We start from the raw sequence: 18,612 nt of genomic DNA, 5'->3' as shown, positions 1-18,612 counted from the left end.
ATTCCTGGCTCGGTTGTCGAACTCATACCTCGCAACCAGCGCTGATCTTTCAGGTTTCAGTTGTTCCCGCATTCGCTCCACGATGATCTCATAGGTAATGGCGTCATTTTTCAGTTGTGTGGGGGCCACTAAATCCTTCGCCAATTGGTAAGTTTCCACCGGAAGGTTCGTCAAAAGTACGGCCTTCATTGTTTTAGGTTCCTTGATTCCATTTGCAAGAAAGTAAAAATCAAGTTGTTCGGTGTAGGACTCCCAATCCGCTCCCACCACAAACTTTGTCACTTTGCCGATGGCTTGACTCGTGTTAGCGCTCGGTGCTTCGTCCGGCATAATTTTATTTTCGTCGTCTCTGTCCTTTTTTGAACGTGATTTGTACGACCCACTCCTGTTAACCGCTTGTGCTTGATCAAAGGAATCCCATCCTCGTCGCCAATTGTTGTGTATTCCGAATAAAAGGCCAGGAACACAGTAACTAGATCAAGATGGCGGAAGAACTATTTTTAATCTAAAACAGAAAACCTCGTGTACAATACCAAATATGGAAAACAGGTCTCGTGACACTAACTTCTACGTAGAACAGGGAAACCAAAATTAGGAAAAATCTAACAAATGTATTTGGTCCCAGATAGCGCAAGGCTTCGTCTTACAAAAATTCCCACCAGACTACCTAATGCACATCAACATAGACAGTATTCTTTCAGTAATTTCTTATAAGCCTTTCATTAATTTGTTGTAAGCTTTGCGTTGAAAAATTAATAAAGAAAAAAAGAGTGAACCAGATTGCATTCCCAAAACATTTGCAGCACCATGTTTTTGGTTCAATTGACTTGTCTCCAGTATTCTCTTATTAGTCACACTGTTACTAACCAGTCTGGATCATTATTAGTCAGTCACAAGTCACCCAAGCTCTTTTTGTGTGAGTGGATGTAAATTTTTCTGAATCCCATAGTGAACAGTGGGAGGGTGTTGTCAATGTCAGCCTAAACTGTTTTGTCAGAATAAAATTATGACTGATTGTCAAAACCTTTTAAAAGTTTTGTTGTGCTTATCTGCAACAAGGTGTTTTATTTCCTAAATCTCCATTCCTACTCCTTCCCACCTCTTCTCCGAGCAGATTCTTAAAACTCCTACTACTTTTTTCATTTCCCTGCCTACTTGAAAAATTATTGACAGCCCTGCACGAGGGTAATGCTCCAATCACCAATTGGAATCAAACCCAGCACAAATGCCAGCTATGACGAATTAACAACTGTGAAAAAATAACAAGTAAAAATATTTAATTAAAACATATCTATTAAATTACCATTATCCAGAATTTAAATGCGTGTTACATACATGTCACTGAGGTGGCTCTGTCTCACACAGCCCTGTCTTTCCTATCACATCGACAATCTGCCAGGTCTGCCATTCAGGTCTGTCAGCTGTTTCGTTCGATCGTTGAATTGCTCGGAAACAGAAATTTAAAAAGATCCAATGCACATGTTATTTACTAAATGAAACTATGGTATTGACTCCCAAACACATTCAAAGTTGGAAGGAAGCGAAAGGATACCTGAATACCGTGGAATCCTGGTCAGCTCTCGCATTCCGCCATTTTCAATCGAGTAGGTCGGTCACGCCAGGAGCGTGCGCACGGGGTTCTTGAATGGGCGTCAAATCGCTACCTTGCGCAATACACTAAGTCCGATTTTGTAATTACTCGTACGATTACAGACCGAATTGGACGACATGAATTACTGTCACAGTTACTTAATCAACAAGAAGTAGGGCGTGTTGTTGTAATATACGACAATCACAAGTTGTTTAGGCCTCGTGCTGTTGAGACTGATGCGTTTTCTGCGAGTTTTTTTAAATCTAAGGGCCTTACCTCTTCGCGAAGACAATTTCCTGAAGGCTATGTTTTTCCTCTCGCGCGCTCGGGCAAGTTGACACCACGAAAACATAACGGCTTGCAAGGGAAGAAAGCCTTATACATTTTAATCCTTTAAAAAATAATAACATATTCAAAAGGTCTACTCTGTCCTTCTCCTAACTTGCTCTCTGTGTCGCTCTTTACAACTGGTCATAGCTTTGATCTCAGTCCATACATTGTGTTGTAGAATCTAAAGAAATTCAGTGAATGGAATTTGCAATTGTCCCCTCAAGTTCAGAGAAATTGCCTCATTCAACTTCAGTTTTACGGCGGAAGAATAAAAAAGATTTTCTGGCACCATTAAAGGGAAAAACATTTTAATTATAGCAATATTTTTCATTTTTTTTTACACTAATTTGAAGTTACTTACAGAGAATTTCCTTGCCATTTAGAAGTGAACAGACGAGAGAAACCTGCGTAGATCATGAATTAAAGTGTCTGACAGTCAAAAGATTGACGATTACTCCCATTCATCTACGAAAACAGACCTTTCCGTGGGAAAAAATCTTGCGGAGCGTTCATGCGGTGACTGAGTGTTGAAATGCTAAATGTCAAAAAAGCGGAAATGGTTAATTTGTGTCTTATCTCATGGGGGTGTAATTTCAAGATCTTGCGAGTTATTCCAAAGTCGTTTTGGTCGATCGTTCCTGGTGGAAAATATCACATCAAGGTAAACTCATCTGGCTAGAATTTGCAGCTACAGTTGTTAGAAGTTTCCTCAGCAGCAGTGTGTGCGTACAATCAAGTACTTTTCCTTCCTTTGCTCTCTGGCCTTCCTTTAAGAAATTCACGGGAAACGATGAGAAATAAGAAAACACGCTGTTCTCTCTCCCCTATTAAGGGCTAGGATAAGATCCGCACACAAACGAATTCGCGGACACGAATTTCACTTTATTCCCGAAAAGTTCAACGATGATACACTCAATCTTGGTCGGGTTTAAAAAGAAAATATCGTTTCCTCAAGAGTCGGTTCTGCGGTTAAAAAAAGAGAACAAATGTTGCAGATGCGATAGAACACAAAAGCTGAAGGTACAAAATCTAGAAGCTCAACATACAAACCTTATCCGCGTTTTTCGTACACAAGAAATTAACGGCACAACTTGAACTTGGACCCTAACTGAACTAAAACTAAACGTGCAAGGTACAAAATGTGCATAATGAGGATGTTTAAATGTGTAAGGGTCCCTTGTGACCTAACGCTTGGTAGTTCGTGTAGACAACGAAAACAAAGGAAAAAAGACAACCAAATAAAAAGATGCTAATGCACATACCGCAGTGACAACCAAGCTGAGATGAGATCGTGTGTATCGACTACTTTGCTCAAACTGTTGTTATACAAATTGAGGCCAGGAAATGTGCGTGCAATGCGTGCACAGGTACCTTCACGAATCATACCATGTTTAGAGATTTTTTTTTTGGCACATCAAAATTAAAGAGGCCGTTTAGACTTGATCATGTTCTTAGTTATTAACTGCTGTAAATTGACAAGGTGGGGTTACCTTGGATCTAGTTTTTTTAATATCATAAGTGTTGATAAAATCGTGCAAATGGAACAAAATTTCAATCACCAGCACGTGCATATCAACAGTTGCCTAACAAACTATAAACGCTCCCACACTTGATAAGTCATCAGGTTGTGCCTGGCAGGTAACATTCAAATTATTACAAACAATTGGATTATTTGACTTCCTTAGGTTATTCGGATTTTTTTTTCTATTTGTAGCTCCGTGCTAATAAAGACTCTTAGAGCGTAGCAGTGACGTGCTGATAGAGATTGTAAAGAAGACGACTGAACTGGTGTGACAGGCGCAGTGAAACGATGTGGCAAAGCGCGCGCACATACACGGTTTTGAGTTTGTAAACTTTACCAAGTGGTGGATGCAGTTATCACGTGAGCTTATTGGAGTTTGCTTTTTTTTTTTCTTTGATGTTTCTTTGACCAGTTTCCCGGGTATTTTACCCAATGACTTAAAACTTATTTCGCTTGAACAAGAAAACGTGACTGTAACACGATCTATTTACCAGGAAATTCTAATATGGTTGAGAGGAAGCCTCGACATGACAGGAAGTGACAATTTCCTGTGGAGACAACATTTCTTGCGAACCTTTCTTGATCTAAATTCCCATTTATTTGAGAAAATTATCAGGGTTTGTAGATATGATGGATTTTCCTGTGGGCAATGGGAGATAAAATGGACGGTGACATAATATTTTGAAACAGTGTACTCGGATCGCATTTGTAGCGGTTTTTTCAACTTTGGAAGCTTCCTGACCACTCTTAATAATAGCTATTATAGTCTAATGCCGAACAGTGGCATATGAAACCCGATGAAACAAAACAACATTAATGACAACCCTCAGTCGTTTGGGCTTTACCGGTTCAAGGAAATTCTTAAATGAAATGTTGCGTTAATTATTTTGATCAAATACTAAAGGCCTAGCCAAACGAGGGGACAAGTCTAGAAACTATGTCTCCATGTCGCGCGGAAACACGAAGTGAAAGGCACAGCGAAGGTAGAAAGTAATCGATAGAAACACTACTATTACCAGTACAATTTGACCATCAGAGCTACTACTAGAGCTTGTCAGATCTGTACAGCTGTAATTGGTTAGATTCTAGAAGCCTCCAAATAAACAAAGCTTCATTGCGTTGAATCTTGTTTTGGTCAACCAGCGGGAAACCAGTTTGTCGATTATCGAAACAGAAGCCCAAACTGCTTGTTAGAATGTCACGTTATTTACATTTCATAAGAACAATATAACCGAAAAAAACATACCTTCCTTTTTAGCGTCGGGTTAGAAAGAGATGGAAAACTTTAGATCACGGGTTTGGATCTAGCAGATCTCCTTAAGAGCTCTTGAAGTTCTAGAGCGTCCACCCTGGCTGACTGACGTGAAGCTACGTGACGCAATTTGGCACATGGTGGGACTGGTTAGCCATTACTTGGCGCAAAACTACGTATCCTATTAATAAAAGAGAGATTCCAGCTAGCGAAAAACTTACGAAGTACTCGAAGTGCTCGCTATCTGTATTTTCTTAAGTGTTCGCTACTCGCATGAAAAATTTGACAACTGCTTGTGCTAGCAAAAAATAAATACACTGCTCGCACGCACGCAATGCTCGCAAAGACCATTCGACACCCCTAATGACACTTCATTGCATATGTAAACCTGACTTGTACTTGTCTGTTTCCAGGTGTAACTGCATCCGTTGAAGCTAAATGTTACCGCTTCCGAGAAAAGCTGCGAAACATTTTCTGGTGAGATTGACGCCCCCGTGATTAGTTCCTTTTCGACAGAAAATTATAGTTAGCGTTTCAGTTCAGGGTAAGACCCCCGTGTGATAAGATCGTTTTTGAATAGATGACAATTAAGATCGTAATCCTTGATGAAGTAATCAAGACCCGCGACCGCTGGTAAGCAATAACTCGTTTTTAACTCGTGAATTGCGCGCATGCGCAAGAGCGAGTTATAGATACGATGTGGGGAATAGCATTCGCTCGCTCGCTCGCTCGCTCGCTCGATTGGTCGATTCCTGTAAACTTTTTTTAGATTTTAGGCTTTTGAGTGCATTTGATAGTTTTTGGCGAGCAATAAACAGACGAAATGGCGACCTTTGTTGCTAAGAATAGTGGTGGGACGAAAAAGAAGCCAATGATAATCTTAAAAGAGTTTTTTTTTTCGTTTTAGTTTCAACAAGCGGCGCCAGCGACTGGCAAGCATTCAAGGATTCACACTGAAATAACAGAACAACCTTCGTTTTTCATAAAATTGTAATTTACAATCCTTGAACTTGAAAACAATCCGAAGATTCATTGAAAATATCACTTACTGCGAAGCGCTCGGAGTCTACAGATGTTCAAAAGCTTTTTCTGTTATAGCGTGAGATTGAGGACAAAATTGATCATTACGTTTCGTCGCGTGTGTTTTTCCTGTGTGAAGCAACAGAAGATGCCGGCGACTGACGAAATAACAAGTTAACACGAAAATCAAATAACACCTAAACAAACAATTTTAGTACCGATTTTCAGTGAATTTTTAAAGAACAATTTTCTTTTAAGTTTCAAGACAATTTGAAGATTCAACATACATACAACGTACTAAAATGCGAAAGTTACACACCATAAAATTGATAAATAGGCCTGAAATGAAATTCTATCTTGTTATTGATTATACGTTGCCTAGCACGTGACTTAAATCTACCCAGGCGGAGATCTAAAATGACGGTGGCAGGCTTGGCTTAGTTATATCACTCAAAACTCGTTCCCGTTTGTCTCATTTGATAAAGAGGGAATCGTTAATGTTTTCATTAAGACAGTATTGCCTTGATTTTCAAATATTTACAACGAAAGCCAGTAAATTTCACTTTTCACCCACATTTAATTCCAACCTTTTCTTTTGAACCAGAAACAAAAATGATAGACGTTTAAAACACATGACATCATCCACCTTGTCAAATGTAATAGCATGATCATTTCAATTGTAATGCCTTCTTATCCCAACGTTACTTTGTTTCTTTGCTACATTAGCGAACACTGAACTACTGCTCGTACTCTAGATATGACAATCAACCACAAAATTCCCTAAACCAGATAACATTAAACATAATCTAAAAAATCATGTGTCAATTCACGAGTTTGCTCACAGAGCACTTTGATTTGATTATGTTACCTTGCTCGTAGTTGTTACTCAAAGCGAAACTTATCGCTCGTTTTTTTACCTTTCTGTCTTTAAAGTAAGTTAATAAGAACGCAAATGGACACAAATGGCCCCACAACAATCAAAAGATACTACGGTTACTATTTCGCGCTTAATTCTTCCGTTGTACGTTTTCAGAGTGCATATGGTCCACACCAGAATCATCGCCGTTTTTACTCTATTGCTGTATTTAAGCTGAATCATGCAATGGTATCTGGTGTAACATCTTATTTAAATAAATGCTTACTTGGAAATAAATGGTTACGCCTATGAATTGCCGCTAGTAGAGACAAGTACGAACAAAGCGTTAGTAGTAAAAGCAGCCCTCGAAATCTTATTCCTTTATTCCCAGATCTCTAGGTAATCAATCAATCAATCAAAAAGACTGTAGATCGGTTATCTAATGAATGTAAGGAGAGTGAAAAAATCTCTCTGTCTTGTGAAACGTTGCACAGGGAAATTTATTCCAAAATATGTTGAAAAAAGTTTTAAAACTTTAAAACCGAAAAAGACTGATTTGACTGGCTCGGTTTACGTGGATTTAGCGAGGAACAGAGAAAATTTTTAAATATGACGAGAGAACAGAGGAAATAGCTACCGTGGACATCATTACAATACCAACCACTACCACAACACTATCAGCCACAATGTTACACCATGCCATCTCCTGAAAGTATACATCTTCATATGAAACAAGAGTAGAAATATGAACTTCAAGCTGAATACCAGCGATACTACCCACCAAGGCCAATATATAACTTTTGGAAGGAAACGCAGCAGCAAAAATTACATTAATAGATACCATTAACAAACGAAATGTAATGACAGACGGAGTGAAGATAGATTTATGGATAGACTTTTTTTTTTTTACCAAAGCTTCCTGGTAATAAAAATAGAGCCTACGAGAGAAACAGTTCTCAGTGATCTCAAATATGATATATTCGGGTGAGCATTGGCAGCGTTTAGGAAGTGAAGGACAGTACTGCCACCATCACATTCACTGCTACTCGGGATGAACCCACTGGCAAGTTATTTGATAGAACTTGAGCCGTTTCGACTTCAAATGAGATATAAGCGACTACTCCAATGGTGACATTCAGTAATGTCATCGCTACATAGGACAAATTCATCACTGAGAGGGCCTTAGAAATTATCTATCAACGGTCAAAATCGAAAAAAATTAAAATAAATTTACCGTCAACCGTCAAAGCTATCTCCTTTCCCCCTCATCTTTCTTAAAGACCCTCCTATAGGGTTTATCATTAAGTCTTTGTCCCAGAATTCATATGCTAAAGACTGATTAGCATTTTACATGTTTCAACAGGGGGAGAGAGAAAACTTAGTTTATTAAAAAAAAACATTCGACAAAAATACTCCACCCCCGGTGGGACTCGAACCCACAACCTTTGAATTAGAAGTCCAACACGCTAGTCCATTGCGCCACGGGGGCTTTACAGTGCATTTCATTATCAATTTAAATGTGATTTCAGCTCTGTTTTTGTTTTTGTTGTTGTTGTTGTTGTTGTTGTTGTTTGGCCATGAGCGAAACATTACCCAGTTCCCTTTCAATATCTTCACGGGTTTTGCTTCGTAAACGGAAACCATTTACTGGTTGAAATGCCTGTTCTATGAAACTATGATCTCAAACGCGGTGTTCCATTTGAAATGGCACTCCGCAGTGTCTTACCAGAAGTTGTTATCAGTACTTTAATTTATCGCTGAGATCACTCAAAAACGTCAGACGTCGATATCGATTGTGAATTCGCTTGATTCTCTTTATTACTCTATTTCCAGGGTCCTCAAAAACGATGACAAGAACATCATGAAAAAAAGCAATTTACACAATTTTCCTCTTTATTTCCAGTGGGATATCATTGTGAGGCGATCCAGTTTGATCAACGCTTACAATCTACCACACTACGGCTATGAACCTTGGAAATCGCTTCATGACTTTGACGAAATTTATGAAAAAAAATTTGGCAAACTACTGGTCATTGTTACACAGAGCTATAGCACTACCTGGATATTCATATCATCCGTTGTAAGAAATCTTTTCTTATTTTACGGTAGCACTGATTAGTCTGATGAATGTATCAAAAAAGAAAAAGATTTTAAAAAACGTATAGACGACAAGCAAATAAAAGGTTGCCACTCAATCAGATGGAAATAAATCAAGGAATGAAGATGTCTGAAGACTGGTAAAGGGGTCTGAAAGTCAATAACAATTATACTCTTCCCCCCCTCTCTCAATATTCGGTAATTGTCGGACGAACCTCCTTCGGTACTACTTGATTGCAAAACGTTGATACCTAAAAAGTGTTAGCAATGAACAATGAGACCCAATGGTGTTTTGGGGCACATGTACAGAATAGCCACAATTAAGTGCATGTGGTAAATGATGGAAGCCATACACGCGTTCCTGAAAAAAAATAATTATCGTAAACGAACGATTTGCCCTGAATAATACAAAAAGTAAAGCACTGATTAGGTATAACTGTGCAAACATTTCCGATGAAGCCATTGGGTTTTATCATTCATGTTTTCGCAATCGAGTGTGACTTAATTTCAAGGTTCTTGTAGTTTCTTGGAAGAATATTTGATAAGAAAGTTCTTCGGTTAATTCAATCATAATCTTGCTTGTCATTTACCTCCTTTTTCCTCTTCTTTTTTCTCTTTGTTTTTTCCCCTCAGGGACGAAACTATTGGAGATGATGTGCATTTCGCTCGACAGGGATTGTGTGGCTGTAATCCAATGCTGATTCGTCTTTCACCAAAGTACCAGACAAGTGAGTTTATTTTTTCGAGATTCATTGCATGAATTCCTGACTAAACCACCTTAATAAACCCTCCGTAAACGCCTGCAAAACACGCACACCTTATACTTCGATTTACCTATGTTTCAATAAGCCGTGTGTTTCCTATATAACAAAATGCTTTCTCGTAGGCTTGCTGTTACGTTAGCAATGCTGGAGCCATTTTTTGAAGGACAAACACTGGAAATGGCGTTGGAAGCAAATAGGATCTTTATTGTTGCTTTAGAAATCTTGGCCCGGTTAGAACTAGATGAGTCAAGAAAGGTTCGTTATATTGTTTGTATAAAATAACCGAGATAAAAAGAACGCCCTGATTTGTAAAAAACCTATCGGTTGTTGCACCGCCAAACCCATAGAAAATTGAGGTTTACCTTTTAAAAGCAACAGACCGCGCATTCTATCGGTTTACCAGCGTAATAAGCCACTCGGATTATTTGGAGAACACTAGCCTCCGGCTCGTGGTTTGCAAACTTTTCTCGTATTTCTCCTGACGTACCAAGTGGGTTGTAATGCCAGTAAACTGTCTTTTGCTTTCATGGCTCAATTTTTTCATGATAAAACGCTTTTAAAAGAGACGTGGTATGATTCTAGAACGTGTAAGAAAAAGAGGGAAAAAAGCAAAACAAAAAAAAAGTAAATTGAATCACTGAGAACAAATTACAAAGGTGCCAATTTCTACCAAGATACTTACACAATTTCACATGATCTTTTTAAAACATCTGCATCAACGCCAAAAAAAATCGAGAAACAATAAGTGAAATTTTTTATTTGGAGGCGAGTAATAGTTCTGTAGGAACAAAAATTGTAAGTTCGATTCACAGAGTTCATAAGCTAAAGACCAACTGACCAGCACTTTTCCTCCTTCAACCAGACCAGTGATCGAGACAAGAAAAATACTCCAACCCCGGTCGGACTCGAACCCGCAACCTTTGAACTAGAAGTCCAACACGCTAATCCATTGCGCCACTGGGGCTTCACAGCAAGCCCAGAAAATCTTTAATGTGGCAAATTATACTTTCAACTCAGTTGATAAAACCAAATTATCATTTTGGAATAGTTTGATTTCTCCATGGATTGTTTGCCAATCTCTATAGAATGTGTCTCCCATGGCATTGTTCTTCCTGAGTCCAACCGAGTGTTATCTTGTTCCTATCGCCATCCAGCTCTACGAGGAGATGATAATCCGGTACGAACATCTAGTCAGTATTTTGCAGTTACAGATATTGCGAAAAACACCAACGCTAAGTATCTCACCGTGCACTATCAACGCGTGTGCCAGGTCACAGTAAAATTTACCTAGTCCCCCCATCATACTCTGTTAGCTACGATTGATCCCCCTCTTTAAACCATGCAATCTCCTCCCGAAATCCTCCAACAAATGTATAGTTAGTTTAAGGACCTGAGTATACACATTCGATAAATGAAAAGTTTTCTTGACAAATTTTCTAAACATATTTCTTTAGAACTGTAGATTGATTTAATACTTTCCGATGTAAGAGAGATTTTATCTTTTTTTTTTTTCTATTCTGGATTTAAACCCATGATAGAGGCCAGGGCTTAATATGATGGGATAAATTGGCTCACAAAACAACAGAAACAGGGACGAAAAAGACATTGAAAGAGACTTCAAAGCTCTCTAAACTGAAAAAATAAAATAACCGGCTGATCCCGACGTGAATCGAACACGCAGCTTTCTGATCTGATTTTTATTGACCATTTGGCAAGATTGGAGAATGGATGTGCATGGCACTCTATCGGCGGACCTTGCGCAAAGAGGAGTAAGTTCATATATAAAACTTTTTCAGTTTTCATCAAGAAGTGTAAGGAACAAAAACAGTAGACAACTTAGGGATCGAAGTTTCACCGCAGACCACAAATCATGGCTTTAAATTTACCATTCGCGGTTGTACACCTCCTTCGTCTATTAAGAATCGTGTTGGTTTGACGCATGGCAACGCGGGAAATCAAACAATGGATTGATTCGATGCATTTTAAGGTAATGATTACCTTAAAATGATTTTTCAGCACGCGGAACGAAACGTTCACATCTGGGTTATCATCCAGATTGCAGAGCGATTTTAAGAAAAAACGAGTTTTCTGCAACACATAGCAGTAGAGTTATGCAGGGATAGGCATGTCTCTTAAATGCAGCCTTACCATTGTATTCATGGAATCTATTTATTTTATGTAATAAAGAAGCAAAGTGTTTATAGTGAATTGTTATTTTTTTTAACGTGATGAAGTGCACTTAGAATATTGTTCTACACCCTTTTGGTAGGCAGGTATTTCAAACAAGTAAGTTGGCTTTTGACAACAAACAAGTATTTGAATAACTTTTCATGTTCATTTTTTAAAGAAAATATACAAGCTTGATATTCAAGTAATTGCTTTGAAGTGGGGATACACTTTTGAGTATATACGTGTGGGATAAAAGATTTAATTGCATGGGCAGTAATTTTGTGATTAGTTCCTTGTATGGTTTTCAGTGCAAGAAGAAATGACCAAATTGATATGTAATGGTAATTGAACTGAGTAGAGTGCAATTGGGTCAGAAATCGTACGTATAATTTGAAATCATAAGTTTGATTTCAGACCAAACTTGCACGATACGAAGTTCAATTACCACTTTATTACATCTATTTTGAAATCGCAAAATTCAGTCGCTCAACGCAAGTTATTTTAGTCTGTTCAAATATTTAATGGATCCACTTTATGGAACTAGTTTAGAAATAGTTGCAAAACTTTACTCTCATTTTTCTGCAATTTGATTGATTTATGTAAACAAGCCTTAAATTTTGATCGGTTGTTTTGTCTTAATAAAGCTGTTTCATTGGCTGAAAAAAGATGCGATTTAGGACATAAAATGGTGCGATTTGTAACAAAATCACACCGGTGAGAGAAAATCAGATTTCAAGAGATTCAGAATGAATGTAATAATTATGTAAATATCAATTTCTTTTCGGAGTATTATTTAGCCTTTTCAAGAGGTATTTTTCAATTAAGAAGATTTAACAATTATTCGCTGAAGACGAAATCTATATTGCGAATAATTTCCGAGACGAATTTTAATTAATTTACCAATTGGCGCTGAATAGAGATCACAACGACAACATAATCAGTGGAAATTTTTATTGACCGGTTATTCGCAAGCGGAGCTGGTGCTTCAACAAGGTGGTAAGTTATTCCGGTCTCGTTTTCCATCTTTTGCTTGGTTCTCACTCGCATCCCCCATGGAAGTTGCTGTAGAGAAAAGCATATTTCGAAGCTATTGAATGAAGTTTTTTTGAATACACCGTAATCATGGTCGAGGTATATGTAGTGCTGATAACATTTACCAAGACTTGGGATATTGAAAATGAACTGGGTATTGCAGTTATTACAAAACCCAAAAGCCATATCTGCTGTTTTATAGGAAACACTTTGAGGAATAGGTCGCATGATTTTAACTTAAAGAGAATTTTGAGCACGACAAAACCTTGTCACCTAGTGGTAGCAAGTTACAATGTTGCCGGACGAGAAAAATCACAAAGAAAAATTTATTTTAGCTCCAGATTTTATGAGGCCATGAATCTTTATACAGATGGTCTTCATACCTCGAACGGACATGGGAACTTATGCCCTCACCGTAGTACAAGGAGGGGGAGTTGTTGAAACTCACCCTCCCCTCCCCCTCTAGTACTATCGTTGTGTTGATATGTTTTGAAAATTTGTTACCCCAAATAGATAGCCTGTTATGTCATCTACAAGGTGATGTTAATATTTGCAAATTATGCTGCTGGGGGTCAGTGGGGCTTTTTTTACATTTTTCACTTCTTCCACGATAATTTGAAGCATTTTAGAAGAACAAAAGCTATCCAACTCGAGAGTTGGTTTATTGTACTTGGTTTATTGTACTTCCCTTTTCAACTTCAAAGTATCAATTTCCTTCATAGTTCATATCACCTCAATTGAAACTTACAACTCCTATATCTATTAGGCGATTTTCACCAAGTTCCCACTGCCAAACATGTCTCCAAGATAAAAGAACAGCTTCTGGGGTGGACAGTTACCAAGATAAATCCACCCCCCTCCCTTTGTCCGGCCGAGGGTTTTCATTTCGTTTTTCAATTTGAGATGACACTTACCATCTTTTGGGTGAGCAGCAAGCGTCGTGAGTTCTTCCGAATCGCCCATAGCAAGGATTACAGCCAGGATCCCTCTCACGCTCCTTCTGAAACGCACCATAATTCAGGACATTTAACATTCAATTGCCATATTAAAAGTAAATAAATCTTGAAAGAAAGGAACAGAATTGAGCCATTTAAGTAATCAAATTAGTTTACCCTCTAGATAAATGATCTAGTTAGTAAACAAAAAAAATATCTGCAAAAATATTTTTTGCTGCGGGGTGGAGGCGGGATAATTGCGAGGAAGAGGCAGCTACTGGGATCGGAAAAATCAGCTGTATTGTCAGTGATCTGGTGCTGACTCAGCTTATCCTTGAACATACAAGAAAACATTCACTGACCCCAATTATCACAAATTTGCCTCACCAAATCATCATAGTTCTCTTCACTATCATCTCTAATCGTCAATGACGTAGTCATAGCAACCAAGGCCAACAGCACCAATACAAGTCGTGGGTTCATCTTGATCTCTGAATCGCTGAAAAAGAAAATCTAATAAAAAAACAACAACAAAGAAATAGTCAAAACTAAAAAACGTCTGCGAGTTTCAATTCGTTTTCGCTTGTTCATCACTTTGCAGAAGATTTCCTGAAATGAACATTTCTTCGCCAGGGATGTTTTGAAAATTTTCTCTATTTTCCAACAATGTTACTCTCCAGTCTCTCCTTTGTGCTACTAAAGTTTGAGAGATGCAGCAAAAGAGTTTTCGGGGCTATCAATCGAGGAAACAGGTTATTTCCTCGGGATCACGCATCCTTCTACCGAGTGAGCTAAGCAATTTGTAATGAAACAATGGGTAAAAAATAAAAGGTTTTGGGGGAGTTGTTGCCTTTTTGGGTTGAAGAGCGGAGACAAAATAAAAAAAAAAAAATGATTCCGTAATGGTTCCTGTCTGCCTCAAAGTATATATTTATATCTTTGTTCTTTTCGTAGCACGCCCTTCGAATCAAAATTCTATGTTTTCTTGTTCCAGCAAGATTCCTTTCCTTTTGGAAAGCAAAATCTATGCCCTTTGTTTAGTCCACAAAACTATTTGCACGAGTCAAACACAAAACGAGATGAATAAAGGGGTAAGTTTCTAAAGAAACTGTGGTGCTGCGTCGGTGGGAGAGTATAGCAGGTAATTTAGTGTTAACAACTGGGTTGAAAACGTAAATTAGCCACCGTAAAGGGTAAAAAAGCTGACGTTTCGAGCGTTAGCCCTTCGTCAGAGCGATTAGAGGAATTGTGGGTTGTGTGTGGATTTATATGTAGGATCATTGATCACTTTACGTGTACCTCCGCCAATGTTATTTACTGCATAACTTGCACTTATTGCAATAAGTTATACATCGGCGAAACAGGAAGACGACTGGGTGACCGATTCCGAGAACACCTTCGCGATGTGGAAAGAAATGACAAAGACGCATCCAAACCAGTCGCTAGACACTTTAATCTTCCTTATCATTCTAAACAGCATATGGCAGTTTGCGGCCTTTCCTTAAATCTTGGCAGTTCGGAAGCCGTAAAACACTAGAACAAAAATTTATATTCCAAATCGGCACCCTTAATCCCCACGGAATCAACGAGCGCTTTTCATTCAACTAATTTATTCCTGTTTTCTCGTCACCACATTCCCACCAATGGCATAGCTCCACTTCCTACATATAAATCCACACACAACCCACAATTCCTCTAATCGCTCTGACGAAGGGCTAACGCTCGAAACGTCAGCTTTTTTACCCTTTACGGTGGCTAATTTACGTTTTCAACCCAGTTGTTAACACTAAATTACCTACAAAACGAGATGGTTCTACTATGGGCAACGAAAAGCAACCGGACAATGGGAGACTGTTTTACCAGTTAAAGTCAAATTGGGGACTGGATTTACATGCGATTATGAAAACAATAGCTTGAAGGCTACAACTAGGGTCTTTTAATCGAAAATATACCTTTTTATAAAAAAAAAAAAATGCCTCAATAAACGATTAAATATTAAATAAAAATTATAAAATTTGAACATTTCTGTGACAACTTTCTCAATTATAGCAGTAAAATGACAATAGCTTCCGTCATGCACAATGAATGCTGAAAACCATATCATTTATTGTGATAAAAAATTCCTTTTTATTTGCTTTTGTTTTTCAAAAACAATGCCGGGTTATTCTGTGTGCAATTATGAGAACAATAGCTTCCAGGAGACAATGGGTGTTGTATTATCTAAAAGATATCTTTTGATATTTGATTTAGTGAACCCTGCTTCAATAGACCGTTGAAAATGTCATTAAGAAAAATAGAAAATTTGAACATTTCCATGGCAACTTGCTCAATTTGGGCAGTAACACGACAATAGCTTTCGTACAGCACCGTTAATGCTGAAAACCATATCATCTAATATCTTTATTTGTTTCTCAATAACGAGGCCGTGCTATTTTGCATGCGATTTTGAGAACAATAGCTTCTTTGCAACGATGGTTTTCTTGCGCTCTATAATTATATCGCTGGCCGCCCTCGTGCATGGACAATATGGGGCGAATCTGTGTTCTGAATCGCTACCCGAGCAGGCAAGACGGGTCTCTATATATATTCATTTTCATACAATAAACGGTTGAAAATTTCATCAGACGAAAATAGAACAATAGCTTCCGTACAACACAAATAGTGCTGATAGTTAGAAGGTCTTCCAAAAAAAAGAAATTTTCTTCTCGCATTCAAACAGTTGTAATTGGCATGTTTAAGAAATAAAGCAGTTAAGCCTGGCTGTGTCATACTCTATTGTAAAGCACGTAGGAAGCGGCTAGAGCACGAAAGAAGTGCAGAGAGAAACACCAGACGTAGTCGAGTGTTTCTTACCACTTCTTGAATACGAATTTGATTTAAGATAGGTGTATTTTCTTTTTGTTGTTGTTGTTGTTGTTGTTTCTGTTTTCTCGCGCTATTTCTTTAAACAGTGGCTCAATAGGCTATTGCAATTGATATTAGATAAAATTGATCAATATTCCCTCGAGAACTTGCTCAATTAGGGCTGTAGCATGACCTTGCATAGCTTCCGTACGGCGTAATCAATTTTCAGGCTAACCTAAACGAGATGGTTTACTCAGAGTTGACCTCTTTCCTGGAAGTCGAATAAGATCATGATGATCTCTTGACTTTTGTCACACACTTATTTTCTTTGCACGAGCAAATAAATTTGTAAATACCAGGAACATCATAAAAGTAAAGTTCATCAGAACATCCTCAGTAAAGTTGCTATCCTGATAATTCAGTGAGAAATAAGACTAAAGCTGACTTTAGGATATAAATTTAACGAAATGTGTCGTAAAGCGGATTTCAAATTACTGCTATCAACGATATCTTAATATCTTACCTCAAGACGGACAAAAGTGGTTAAACGCAAACGCGATGTTTCTTCTTTGGGCAACCAAAAGAAAACTGGAGTACCTAAGACTGTGCCACAGGTTTTTAAGATCAAATTGGTAGTTGGATTTTCTACGTCATAGCTCTTGGATCATCCAATAGGATGCCCAGGATTAGTTAATTATTTCAAGAAATGTTAAACAGATGCCACACCTTAAAATCGGTGTATCAAATCCATTTCAACATATTGCTATACTTAATGTGATAACATTGCAAAATGTTCTTGTGGGACTTTCTAACATACTTCGGAGACCTTGAAAACCTTATCATATCGTTTGCTTGTTTTCCAATAACGATGCCTTGGTATTTTACAGGCGATTAACAGGACAATAGTGTATACGCGACAATAGTTGTCATTTTAATCAAAGATATACCTTCTTATAAAGAACACTGGCTCATTAAACGGTTGAATATTTCATTTAATAAAAATTGGAAAATTGGAAAATTTCAATGGCAACCTGCTCAATTATGACAGTAACGTGGCAATGGCTTCCGTACAGAACAACAATTTTTAAAAACCAAAACCACAACATCATTTCTTTTACTTGTTTCACAATAACGCGGTGGTGATATTTTACATGCGATTTTGAGAACAATAGCTTATTTGCGGTAATAGATCTATTTAAATCTAACATATACCCTTTCATAGGAAACACTGACTCAAAAAACGGTTGAAAAGATCATTAGATGAAAATTGTAAAATTGGAACTTTCCCACGGTAACGTGCTCAATTAGTGCACAATGGCTTCTGTACAGCACAATAGATTTAGGGGGTTAACTTTGATCATATTCAGCATCTGCCTTAAGAAATAAATTGTTTCCTTCATGATGAAATAACTTCCTCAGAGCTAACCTATACTGATAATCTGTCCTACCAATCAGACGAGTTCGTAACGATCTTTTTGCTTTTGTTTGTAAACCCTTTTGTTGTTCTGTTTTCACGAGCAAGTAAATTTGTAAATACCAGGAACAACATCCTCAAAGAAGCGATCCTGAAAGTTGTTTTTCGTTCTATTTAGAAACGTGCATCGAATGAATTCTTTTGGAATTATAGGTATCAGGGAACACTGGCTCAGTGAAGGATTGAATATGTTATTAAATAAAAGTTATAAAATTTGAAAATTTTCAAGGCAACTTGCTAACTTATGGCAGTAACATGACAATAGCATCTGTAATGCACAATTAATACTGAAAACCATATCATTCATTTTGGTGAAAAACATTTCATTTTGTTTGTTCGTTTTTCAAAAACGATGCCGGGATATTTTTGTGCAATTATGAGAACAATAGCTTCTATGCGACAATGGGTGTTGTAGAATCTTAAATATACCTTTAGATATTTAAAAGAGCTAGGGAACACTGCTTCAATAGACCGTTGAAAATATCATTAAAAAAATTATAAAATTTGAACATTCCCATGGCAACATGCTCAGTCGAGGCAAAAAAGACAATAGCTTACATACAACACAATCAAAGATGAACACCCTATAATTACCTTTGCTTATGTTTGAACAACGATGCCTTGATATTTTACAGGTGATAATGAGAACAATAACTTATATGAGGCAATTGATGTGATAAAATCTAAAATATACCTCTTCATAGGTCGCACTGGCTCAGAACCATC

General features: G+C 37.7%; 1 long non-coding RNA gene and 1 other non-coding gene across 2 annotated transcripts; both read right to left on the bottom strand.

Annotated features, from left to right (window-relative positions):
- Positions 1-7,986: 7,986 nt before the first annotated feature.
- Trnar-ucu (transfer RNA arginine (anticodon UCU)) lies at positions 7,987-8,060 on the bottom strand. Its single transcript has one exon. It is a non-coding gene; the product is annotated as a tRNA-Arg (tRNA).
- Positions 8,061-12,543: 4,483 nt separating this feature from the next.
- Positions 12,544-17,001, bottom strand: LOC131781111 (uncharacterized). Its single transcript, XR_009339925.2, has 4 exons — positions 16,936-17,001; positions 13,956-14,081; positions 13,548-13,633; positions 12,544-12,663 (listed from the first exon to the last, which is right to left on the bottom strand). It is a non-coding gene; the product is annotated as an uncharacterized lncRNA (long non-coding RNA).
- Positions 17,002-18,612: the final 1,611 nt, after the last annotated feature.

This window comes from Pocillopora verrucosa, chromosome 5, assembly GCF_036669915.1.
Source record: "Pocillopora verrucosa isolate sample1 chromosome 5, ASM3666991v2, whole genome shotgun sequence".
In the NCBI taxonomy this organism is placed as follows: Eukaryota; Metazoa; Cnidaria; class Anthozoa; order Scleractinia; family Pocilloporidae; genus Pocillopora; species Pocillopora verrucosa.
Note: the sequence above shows the minus strand (reverse complement) of the source record. Positions and strands in the feature narration are given on the sequence as shown.